Source organism: Elephantulus edwardii, unplaced genomic scaffold, assembly GCF_000299155.1.
Source record: "Elephantulus edwardii isolate Elephantulus edwardi_28Jun2011 unplaced genomic scaffold, EleEdw1.0 scaffold00265, whole genome shotgun sequence".
Lineage (NCBI taxonomy): Eukaryota > Metazoa > Chordata > Mammalia > Macroscelidea > Macroscelididae > Elephantulus > Elephantulus edwardii.
Window position 1 is genome coordinate 889,904 of NW_006400015.1, and position 11,214 is coordinate 901,117.

An 11,214-nucleotide genomic window follows, 5' to 3' on the forward strand; every position below is an offset into this window, starting at 1 on the left:
CGGTGGCTGTTGGGCCTCCTGAGCTGTTCCTCTTATTCTAGGGGAAATGCAGGTTCCTGTCTGTGTGATGGGTCACGTCTGTTTCCAGGGGCGGCTGTTAGCCCTCTTGGATTGTTTCCTCCCATTCCTGGGGGACATGCATGCCCCTGGCACCGTTATCCTTCTGTGAGACTCTAACATGACAGAAGGGAGTAGCCTTCACTCCTATTAAACTCACATCTGAGTCAGAGCTCAAGGAGCCCGAGGTTGAGGATGGATGTAATCATTTTCTGGTGGAAGCTCTGGGAATCAAATGGCTTTCTGGTGCCATGTCCCGGTTCACCTTTCGGGTCCTGTTGCACAGCGTGGGGAGGTGCAGGGGTCTTCAACCTCTCCTCCTCCGTGAGGCCGAGTGAGAGCAGTCCCTGGGGGCCAGTCCCCTCTGTGTGGCTGCCGGCCTTGTGCCGAGTGACAGCACAGGGCAGCGTCCACTAGCTGCCGCTCAGAAGGTCTTTGGAGGACCTGGCACCAGCCCTCAAGGCTTTCTGACAGTTTTAAATCATTCAAAGCAACCAAAAAAGAAGCCCTGAGCCTTCAGCAAAGACTTTCAAGCCGACGGAAGTGAGACACTTTCTCTCAAGAATTTCTAGAGTTTATTGCTTATACCATGAGCACTGCCATCACCCGGTAAAATGCCCCTCTTCACCGCAGCTGGGGGTGCAGCCCAGCCTCGCCCGTCTGGGGCTTTCCTGATCCATCTCCATTTTAATAGGTTATGAAGAATATTTGTAGGATAATAACAAGACTTCCTATGAAATATGCTGCAGAAGGAGGGACAATCAGTCCATGCTCTGCTCCATGAACAGGCAGGGCTTCAGGGGAAGAGAGGAACCCCAATCTTCAGCTGAGAGAGGAAGGAGGGTGACACTGAGACGGATGAGGAGATTCCCTCTGCATCGCCGTCACTGCTGAGACGGGGCGCAGGGAACACGTGCCCTTCAATGGAGCATGTCGGGGCCTTGTAGGAACCACGTCCTCTCTGAGGAAGGCCAGTGAGGGCCTGGGGAGGCAGTGGCAGCAGGGACAGTGCCTCCGAAAGGTCCTTTCACTCAAGGAAATGCTGCCTTTCCTCAGGGGAGGGAGATCGGGAGCTGTTTCCAGCATCTCTGAGGTGGGGGCCTCTGAAAAGAAGATGAACTTGCTTTACCTCTGCGTGGAGAGAAAGCATTAGGAAGAAACGTTTTGATGGCAAAGCCCATTTTTTTAAAGTTTTTTCCCCCCATTATTTTTAATGAAAGTTTACAGAGACTTAGGGTTTCCAGTCATTCATTGTTGCACTTTTCTGCCTGTCCACCCTCTCCCCCCAATTGACTCTTCTCCTTGTAAAGAAAAAGAAAAACTCTTTTATTGTTATGCAATCCCTCCCCCCAAGTCCACTCCATTATGCAGCCTTCACTCTGGACTTCTGTAATGACAAGGACACCCATTAATTTATCCCTTTTAAACAGTTCTCTCCCTCATCTGTTTCAGTGCAATTACATCATTCCTCCCTTCCTTTTCTGTCTTTCCTCAACCCTGATGTCAGTCCAGTTTTACAACAGTGAGACTATGTAGTATTTGTCTTTTTGTGACTGAGATATTTCACTCAGCATACTGTCCTCCAGGGTCATCCATTTTGAATAATATTGTATGAGGTCCTTGTTTTTCAATGCAGCATAGTATTCCATTGTGTGAATATACCCCAGCTTCTCTATCCATTCATTTGTTGATGGGCGCTTGGGTTGTTTCCAGCTCTTTGCTATTGTGAACAAAGCCGCGATAAACACGGGTGTGCATGTATCTGCTTGCGTGGCAGTTACGGTTCCCTTAGGGTAAATTCCAAGTAGTGGAATTGCTGGGTCAAATGGTGTCTCTATTTGCATCATTTTGTGAAAGCGCCATAAAGCCTTCCACAGTGTTCGCACCATTTTCTACTCCTACCAACAGTGAATAAGGGTTCCAGTTTCTCCACAACCTCGCTGGCATTTGTTATTTGCTGTTCTGTTACATTTTGCTATTCTGACTGGTGTGAGATGATATCTCATAGTTGTTTTGATTTGCATCTCTCTTTGAGCTAGGGATTGTGAACATTTCTTCATGTGCTTGTTGGCCATCTGAATGTCTTCCTTGGTGAAGTGTCTGTTCATATCCTGTGCCCATGTTTCAGTTGGGTTATTTACTTTTATTTTGTTGTGGTGCTCGAGTATTTTATAAATTCTAGATGTAAGTCCCTTGTCAGACATGTCAGTACCAAATAATTTTTCCCCAATCTGTAGCTTCCCTTTTTACCCTATTGGAGAAGTTTTTGAATGTGCATAGGGATTTAATTCTGAGAAGGTCTCATTCATCACTTTTATCCTCTCCTGGTTGTAGGTGGCAAAGTCCATTTTAAAGTGCTTGTTAACAATCCTGTCCTGTACCTGGCATGGCGAGCTGGCTACGCTGTTCTGAGAACCTGAGGGAGACCGTGAAGGCTTCCTGCCCTCCAGCCCCATGGCATCTCTGGCCCCTCCGTCCTCTTCCCACCTCACCTGTCCACAGCCTTTTGGTGGCTGTCCCTTCTTCAGGTCTCCACAGCCCCAGATCTGGCAATACCGTCTGCAAGATGGTGGATAAAGCAACTCGGTGCACATTCCATTTTCTGGAGACCCTGCGCTTCAGCAGCTAAAAGCTCTGTGACTGCTTCCCTCCCAGAGTTCCGTTTCCTGCTCTGTAAAAGGAAGCTGGGCGCCCTGGGTGAGGCCGCTGAGATGATGCATCTAATGGCCCAGCCCGTCCACCTGAGTGTGCGGCACGCCAGCTCTTGTCTGTTCTCCCGTCTTTGTCATTAGTGTGGACGTTCCCTCAAGGGGGAATCTCTTTGTGAAAGAGGAAACAGTTCTCTCCGCGGGGATATGATCTCTCATTGTGGCGTCTGGGCACCAGGATCTATTGACTGCACCCAGGGGTAACTCAGTCCATGGAAGAGATGAACTTGACCTGGTTCTGAGAGTATGAGGGTTGAGCCCCTGCAAGGACAGCCCTGGACTCCAGCCTGATACTGAGTAGGCTCAGCCGCACAGTGACGCAGTCAGAGCAGAACTGCCCCTGGGACTTGAGGCTGTGAGTCCTTGTGGGCGCGGACGGCCTGGCCTTTCGCCTGCAGAGCACCTGGTGGGTTTCAACTGTGGACCTTGTTTACTAGACGCCAAATGCCGTGACCACAAGGCCACTGGAGCATCTTAGTCGATTCCAGTTAGGGAGGATTTTAAGCTGTTCGAAGTCTCCAATATAATTCAACTTGTAGCTCAATGCGTATCTATTCTTTCGTACTTTCTTTATTGATTGCTTGCTGAAATTGATTGAGGCCTTACAAAGCATCAGGTCCTTGGCTACACTCCTATTTCTGCAAGTTACACATCACTTGTGCCGCCCCCGCCCCCCCCCACCCGAGATAATGTACAATGGACTCAGTGGCGCGAAAGCCACCAGTGGACACAGGGCTGGGCCCTCAGCCCCGGCAGCTGTCTCTGAGACTGTGTCTTGATGACCACCAGTCTCTCTTCCAGTATCTGCTGCTGTCAGTATCAGTTGTGGTTGTCAGGAGCCAGCAAATAGACTCAGAGTAGCCCTGTGAACAGCAGGGCAGAACCCTGCGCTGCCCTGCCCTGTCCTCATCTCTGCTGTCCATGGATGCAGTCACTGTATCATCCACCTCATTGAGGGTCTTCCTCTCTGTCCCTGAACCTCCACAAGTCCAGCCTGATGGTCTTTTCCAAGGACTTGCCCCTCCTGACAACAGGCCCCAAGTAGACACCCTAAAGTTTCACAGTCTAAAACTTGTATTATTCCCCTCCCACATAACCAGCATATCCCACCATAGACATGTGACAGGCAAACTGGGGGCTGAAATCTGTCTCCTCGGGTCTTCCCTTCTGATGCTGCCTAACCCGAAACACCTGCAGGGTCCTTTTCACCCTTGAACCTCGGAAAGGAAGGTCTCAGATGGGGTTGACCGTGGTCATATCAGTGATAGAAGGTTGGCTTTAACGGCTCTCGCTCTAAGACCTTTAGCGTCCACCTCCAACTGCCTCCTCATAAATTCTGGGGAAAGGTGGTGCGCTGAGGTGATGTGCAAGAGAAACACTTTCCACTGCTTAGCGACTCAGAGCTCCCAGCACAGAACAGAACTTATCCGGAGCTTATCTAAATCTCTGGGGCCAGAAAACTCATTGTCAGGTCTGCTCTCCGGGGAGTGCAGTAATTGGCGACTTTGGCTGGATCGGAGACACATCAGAGACAGCTCTGCTCCTTGAGGCAGCTGCCTGTTATTGAATCCTCAAAGCTACAGGCTCTGCTATCAAAATATTCACAGAGTGGGCTTTCAGAAAGAAGTTAGATTGAGGGCAATAACACAGGCTCCAAGAACATGACTTGGAGAAGATGTTTTACTACTAGCTTAGCTGACAAAGAGCCACAGAGGCACTGTCCTCATAGCGTGCGGTTACAGGGGTTAATAGGCCATCTCCCACGTGTCATAGGCAGGGACCCCACCCCGCTCAGGCCTCATCCACGCCACTTGAGTTCAAGGAAGGCCCATAGTCATCTCAGTTTGCCTGAACCAAAAGAAACGTGCAGAGTTTTGGCTCGGTGAAGACAGCGTGCACTGGCACGAGCACTCAGCTACGCCTCTTTGGTCCTGAGCTCTTGGAGACAGCTGGGTCCCCAGCACCTGGCTGGCCTTGCTGAATCCCCTCTCCTGGCCGCCACCGTCACATGTTGTCTCTGCTCCATCGCCTCCGTCCACTTTCACTCTGTGGTCGAGCTGCTTTAGAGCCCCAGGGTTATTTGATCAGATTTGGTGGCCTGTTTGGGGTCTGAGAATGCTGTACACATACAGCCAGACAGAAAAGCATGGAGTCAAAGTGACCTCCACCCAGTGTGAGCTTTGAGAGGCTGTGAATCACAGCAGGGAAGGTTGTTCTTGTCCTCCTATGGAACCACCGGCGGGTCGGAACCAGCAAGGCCTCAGGTTGATGGCTCCTCATCTCCTAAGCCACACGGATGTGGACACACATTAAATGTAACTCTGGTGGTGGCTGTGTACCATCGATTCAGAACAGATCCGTGGCGGACGCTCCAAGGGTTTTTAGAGGCAGACAATCACACTTCAATTGGAGTGCATGGTACTCTGGTGGCATAGTTCGCATTTCATTGATTTGTACTGTTAACTCGTAGGTAAGGCCTCTCTGTTCACATCTCCCAGCAGCTCTGCAAAAGAAAGGGGGTGATCTCCTCTTGTGTGAGTGATTGACAACCTCTGAAAACCCCGTGGAGGCTCAGCTGTGGGTCAAGTTCAATTTGATGGCAATAAATGGAGGAACCATGAGTGATGGATATATATTAAATATATAGAGAGAGATCTGTGCACCTGTCTGTCTCTCTCTCTATCAATATCTATCTATCTATCTATCTATCTATCCATCTATCCATCTATCCATCCTCTCTCACACACCTCTCTCTCATCTATAACTATATATCTATCGTCTGTTTATCTATGTATCTATCGATCTATCTAATCTTCTCACATAAGTGAATAGCCTTTTCACTTTATGCCAGTTCAGCTTATGAAAGCTTTCATAGAACACTCTACTTTTTGAGAACAGGTGAAATCTGTACCTCAAATAGTCATCTAAATTGAGACACCTTTGGGGAAAGACCAACCTTGAATATTAAGTAGTGGACAGCTAGTCACATGACCCGTGTCTGAATTCAGGGCTCTGCTGGGTGGATCAGAGCCCCAGTGGCCTGTGCAGGGCGCGGGCGCAGGGAGGGAAGGTGATGGGTGTGCAGGTACAGAGGGGAAGCCAGTGTGCAGGGCTCTGGGTTCAGGGAGGGAAAGCGGAGTGCAGGGCAATAGTCTCGGGGCAGGGGTGCAGGGAAGGAAGGCGGTGGAGCTGCACAGAGCTCTTTCCTCTCCTTCCTTTCCCAGCTCTTCGCTCTTCTTCGTGAGCGAGCAGTGGGAAATCCTTCTCATGGTCACCCTCGCACTAAGGTATCGTTTTCTTATTGGTGGTTGAAGCCCTAGTTTAGTCTAACAGCCTTTCCCAGTGGCTCACTCAGGCATTCATAGCAGGCTCTCCCATCCTTCTGTGGGGATTGTCACTGAAGGGCGCAACACCCTCTGCCAACATTAATGGACAAAGTCTGTAGAGGTCAGGATTGTTCCATCCCATTTCACTTGCTGGGAAAAGTGGCTGGCCTCAAATGTTATTGTCTTTTTTCTTATTAACTATAGTCATTGGTATTCATTTAACACACACACACAGACACACACACACACACACACACAGAGACACACATATATAAAGAAATTATATATCTATTTTCTTCCTTTATTGGAATGTTATCATTTTAACATAAAATTAAATTGTTTTTTTCCAAGCTGTTCGCTTTTGGGGTGGTAAATGAATTTAAAATTGGTTCTATCTTTTTACGCAGAGTTTTAACTTTTTGTGTGAATTTGTTTAGCGTCACAAAGTCCCCCTCTTGGGCATGCTTGGTATGTCATTTTCATGACATTAGCTTTAAATGCACTGAAGGTAGTAGCTTCTTGGCCTTGTATGCAGTGTTCCTGGAGAATACTTCAGGACCCCAATGTCACCAGAGTCCTGCTCCGTGGTTCAGCTATGCACCCGGTAAACTCATTGCTGTAATGTCACGTCTAACTCCTGGAGACTCTCCATCAGGTTAAGAGGAAGCTTTCCTGGAGCTCGTTGTTGTTGTCCTGTTCAACATCACAATGGATGCTGGCCTCCCTGTGGGTTTTCTGAGACCACAACCCACATGGGAGCGGAGTGCCCATCTTCCTCCCTCATAGCTCCTGGTAGATTCGAACTCCATGCCTCTGGGTCGGCAGTGCCATCCTTTGCCACTAGGCCACCAGAGCTCCCTTTCTCAGAGAAGACAGCCTCATCTTTCTCCCTCTCAGTGGCTGGGAGATTGAACTGCTGACCTTTCAGGGAACAGCCTAACTTATTTTAAAAAGGGGTCTATTTATCTTATAATTTGAAAATAAGAGACGGACTGAAAAACAGATCAGCATGAAATAAATGATCTTCAAACAGGGCTTTTGTTTCAGTTGATGGAAAATGTAGCTCTCTATACTGTGAGATGTTGGAAAGTTTTAACTGAATGAAGAAATGAGTGTAGTATAGCTCACAGTAAAAGTAAGCAGAGCGTGTAGGTCCTCAGTGGTCCCCCTAACACATTTGTGCTTAATTATCATAACAGTGGGATCAACTCCCCAACTTTGGCTGAGGAAATGAAATCCCCATCTGAAGCAGGTAGAGGTGTTTAAGTAAGCATGCTCTAAAATTCATTTTCTTTATTATTTATTTTAGCAACTTCTCTGACAGTGATTTACTTGAGTCCTCAGATGAGACAATCAGAGTAAATGATTCCTTCCCAAAGTGACAAAATGAGCTTGCATGTGATCATGGACTAGAATATTGTTGCCAAATGGGTTTTTGTGTGGTGTTTCTGATATCTAATCATCTCTGCAGACTTGTGCTATTCAGATGTGGTCTAATAATGTCGTGTGACTGGTGCTTTAATAAAAGTGTCAAATATTCAAATGTATTTCACCCTTTTCAGGATGAAGACTAAGAGGACAGAAGGCAGTAGGCCTGTGATGATGTGATCAAAATGATTTTCTGAAAATTCTTAATGATTACTATCTTGTTTAAATATTTTCTTGTTTTCCTCTGAGCTTGTCTAGGGTCAGCTTTTGAACCTTTATCAAGGTCTAGGTGATAGACAGTGTGTCGAAATCTTTCGTGAAAATGAAAGTGACCAGTTGTATAGGAGATTAATTAAGGAAAGCACTGTAAGCTGTCGTTGGTAGGAATGGTTTGGTCCAACAAACATAGAATGTACACACCTGCTGCCATGCTGATAGCCTCCTCGGAAGATGACACTGGTAAATAGTTTCTTGAATGAGCTTTCCTATTCTTGCCCAGTGAGACCACCTGCAGCATCAGAGAGCATTTTACAAGATGCATTCCTTCGAGACTTCATGGAAAGTCATTTTCAGGCAGCTTCAGGATGTATGTAGTCTGTGATCAGCAATATTCAAGTTCATGTTTTAGTCTTACCATTTACTAGCTGACTGGTCTTGGGAAATTGTGGCCTAGGGGGCAAGGAGCTGCACTGCCAACCCAAAGGAAGGTGGTTTGAATCCACTAGCTGCTCTGGAGAAGGATAGGTAATTGCCTCCCATGCGATTTACAGCCTCTGAAATGCAGAGCAATCACAACCTCAGAATTCAGGCCTCTTGAACTGTGAAATGTGAGGACCTTCCTCTGTGTTATTATTGTTAGACGTTCACTAGGGCCTCCAGAACTGTGAAAAGTGATCACTTTTTTCTGTTCTTGTTAGATTCAACACTAGGAGTCAGTTCTCATTCAGGACCTCACAGGAAAGAGCAGAACTGTTGCTGAGGGCTCTTCAAAATCCTTCTCAAACTTTAGATTTTTACTCAGATGAGTTGTGGTCAAACAGGTTTCTTTGCTGCTCCCAAAATTTTAACAACAACATTATATCGTTCAAATAGAATTGAGCATCAGCACCCAAGCTCTGGGTGACTTCTGCACACACACTGTGAATGAAGCTGCATGTGGGTGAATGCAGCCCGCACCCGTGTCCACTCGGCGCTGTCCATGCATGGGGCAGCCCGCAGGAAAAGGCCAGCTAGTGATCCAGAAAAGTGTTCCTTCCCTCCTCCCTTTCTCAAAGCTGTTGGAGAGAGAGAGATGAAGTGTCCCAAGCTGGACTCTATCTGCTTACTGCGGGGAAAGAGGAGGTTGAAATAATAAAATGAGATTGAAGTTGGAAATGAAATGGAACTTACTATCATTGAAAAAGACTGGGGAACCATAGTATTTTTCTCAGGATGAAGAAGAGTGACTCAACTCAGCAGAGCATAGCTGAAAGTAAGGACTGGAGAAAAAGGAAAGCCCTTTCAGGTTAATACTTCCCAGAACTGAACCTTTCCCATAAACCAGACCCAGGAGAAAATAGCACTTCCCAGCAATGAATCCTAGGCCCCTGGGAACAGGCTGGCGACTGCGGTCCCCTTCAAGTTATTGCAGGGTCTGTGAAGCGGTACATAAAAAAACCTATTTCCTGATACTATTAATAAGGACACAGAGGTAGGAGAAATCCTTGCTTAATGGATATTTACTTGGTTTTGATGATTAACACAAATTAATTTATAAACCTGTAACTGAGTTTTAACCCATTTTTATTACATATACACTTTCAATTCCAGTCTGCTCTCTGTTATATATCTCATAAATGTCTTAATCTGGAAAGGGAAGCAGTGTTAGAAGTAATCACACGTAAGCACAGGAGAGTGGGGTGTGATTATATGTCTGCCAGAATGCAGATTCTGCTACCAACCCCATGGAATTGTTGTCAGTTATTTTTCTGGCAGTCTTAGACCTTTGACAGAGATGTGACACCTTAGTGGTAAGAAGCTGTACTATCCACCTGAAGGCACAAGGTTGGAATCCACCAGCTGCTCCATGGGAGACAAACGGACAGCCTCTTCCCGTGGGATTTACAGCCTCTGAAATCCACGGGAGGGTCAGCTATGAGTAGTCCCCGACTCCACGGCACACAACAGCCACAACACCCTGCCTGGTCCGTTCCCGCCGTCTGTCGAATTCCCTGCCAGCCATCTGGGAAGAATGCAGGGCTCTGCTTCGATTACCAGGAGTTGGATATTCCTTCTCCAAGAGTCTTGAGAGCACACTTTGTGTGTGTGTGTTAGGCTTGCTGAGCTGGAGGCGTCTCCTGAGTTCCTGAAGTGGAATAAGAGCCAACATGTAAGGACTGGAGAGATTGACGGAGATGGAGAGGTGGGCTGAGAACTCTCGGGGGTGTGCACAGAGAAACCAGTGGAGGACCAGCATCCTCAGCCAGCCAGTTCCCGTTACCTGACCAGGAGGCTCCCACTGACCGGTCTCATTCGGTTTCTGTCCTGTGTCTGCTTGTCCAGGTTTCCCCTTGAGTCCATTTCTAGTTAATAGAGAACCTTTCTCCTAAGACTGAAGGGCCTTCATGGAAATCCGCACTTATCCAAAATAGTCTCCTCATTAAAAAAGAAAATGAAAACATACTTGGAGCCTTAGAGAAGTACTGCATCATTTATTTTTTTGTGTCTTTGCCAGCTTCTATTCTGATTGCTTTGCATAAAAGATATTGTTTAATTGGTTCTAATTAAATTACTATTTGTGTGCCTTGCTTAACTGTCATAAAAGATGCATAAATTTAAAAAAATAAGAAGAGAGAGTATAAATGAAGAAGTAGACAGAATGGGAACTGAAAACGCCATTGTTAGCTGTCAGTTTGGTCCTGACTATTGGTAACCTCATGTGTGTAGAATGAAAGTGCTCTGGAGAGTTTCCACACAAGGCTGCTTTGGTAGCGTAGTGGTAAGGAGTTGTGTTGTCCACCCCAAGACACACAGTTCGAATCCACTAGCTGTTCTTTGGTAGAAAGATGATCAGTCTCCTCCCATATGATTTGCTGCCTCTGAAAACCCACTGGAAGACCAGCTATGAGTCGGTTCCCACTCCTAAGTCCACAGCAATGACAGCTACAGGTTTCCAGGGCGGTGGTCTGGCAGCCAGTTGGGGGTGTCTCTTGGTGAGTTAGAAGTGTTCAGAGCTGAGGACGCAAATGTCTGTGCCCCTGAGAGCAGAAAGAAGTCAGAGAGCACAGCTAAGAGAAGGGAAGCTGTTTGGATGGAGGGTTGAGTGGAGTGGTGGGTGGAAAAGTCCAGCATTTTGGCTACTCTGAGACAGAGAACACAGACTGACATCACTGGACAAGATGATTACTGGCCATGCTTTGTGTTTATTAGGTAATAAAAAAAGGACATGAAGCTGCTTATGGAAAGTCACAGCAGCCACAGAGCAGGGACACTGTCTGAAACAGGACATAGGGGCAGCTGGTCCTATGTACATGGAGACAGCTGGTCATATGTGGTGGTAATAAGGGCTCCCATCAGTACGCAAGTCACATCTTCTCAGCTGAAGTCATGCATATGGAAGACAATTAGCCTTAGGATTTAGTGAGGGGGGAAAAAACAAAGAAATCAATGTTTTACTTTTATTTGCACCCAAAGAAACTTACATATCATCCAATCAT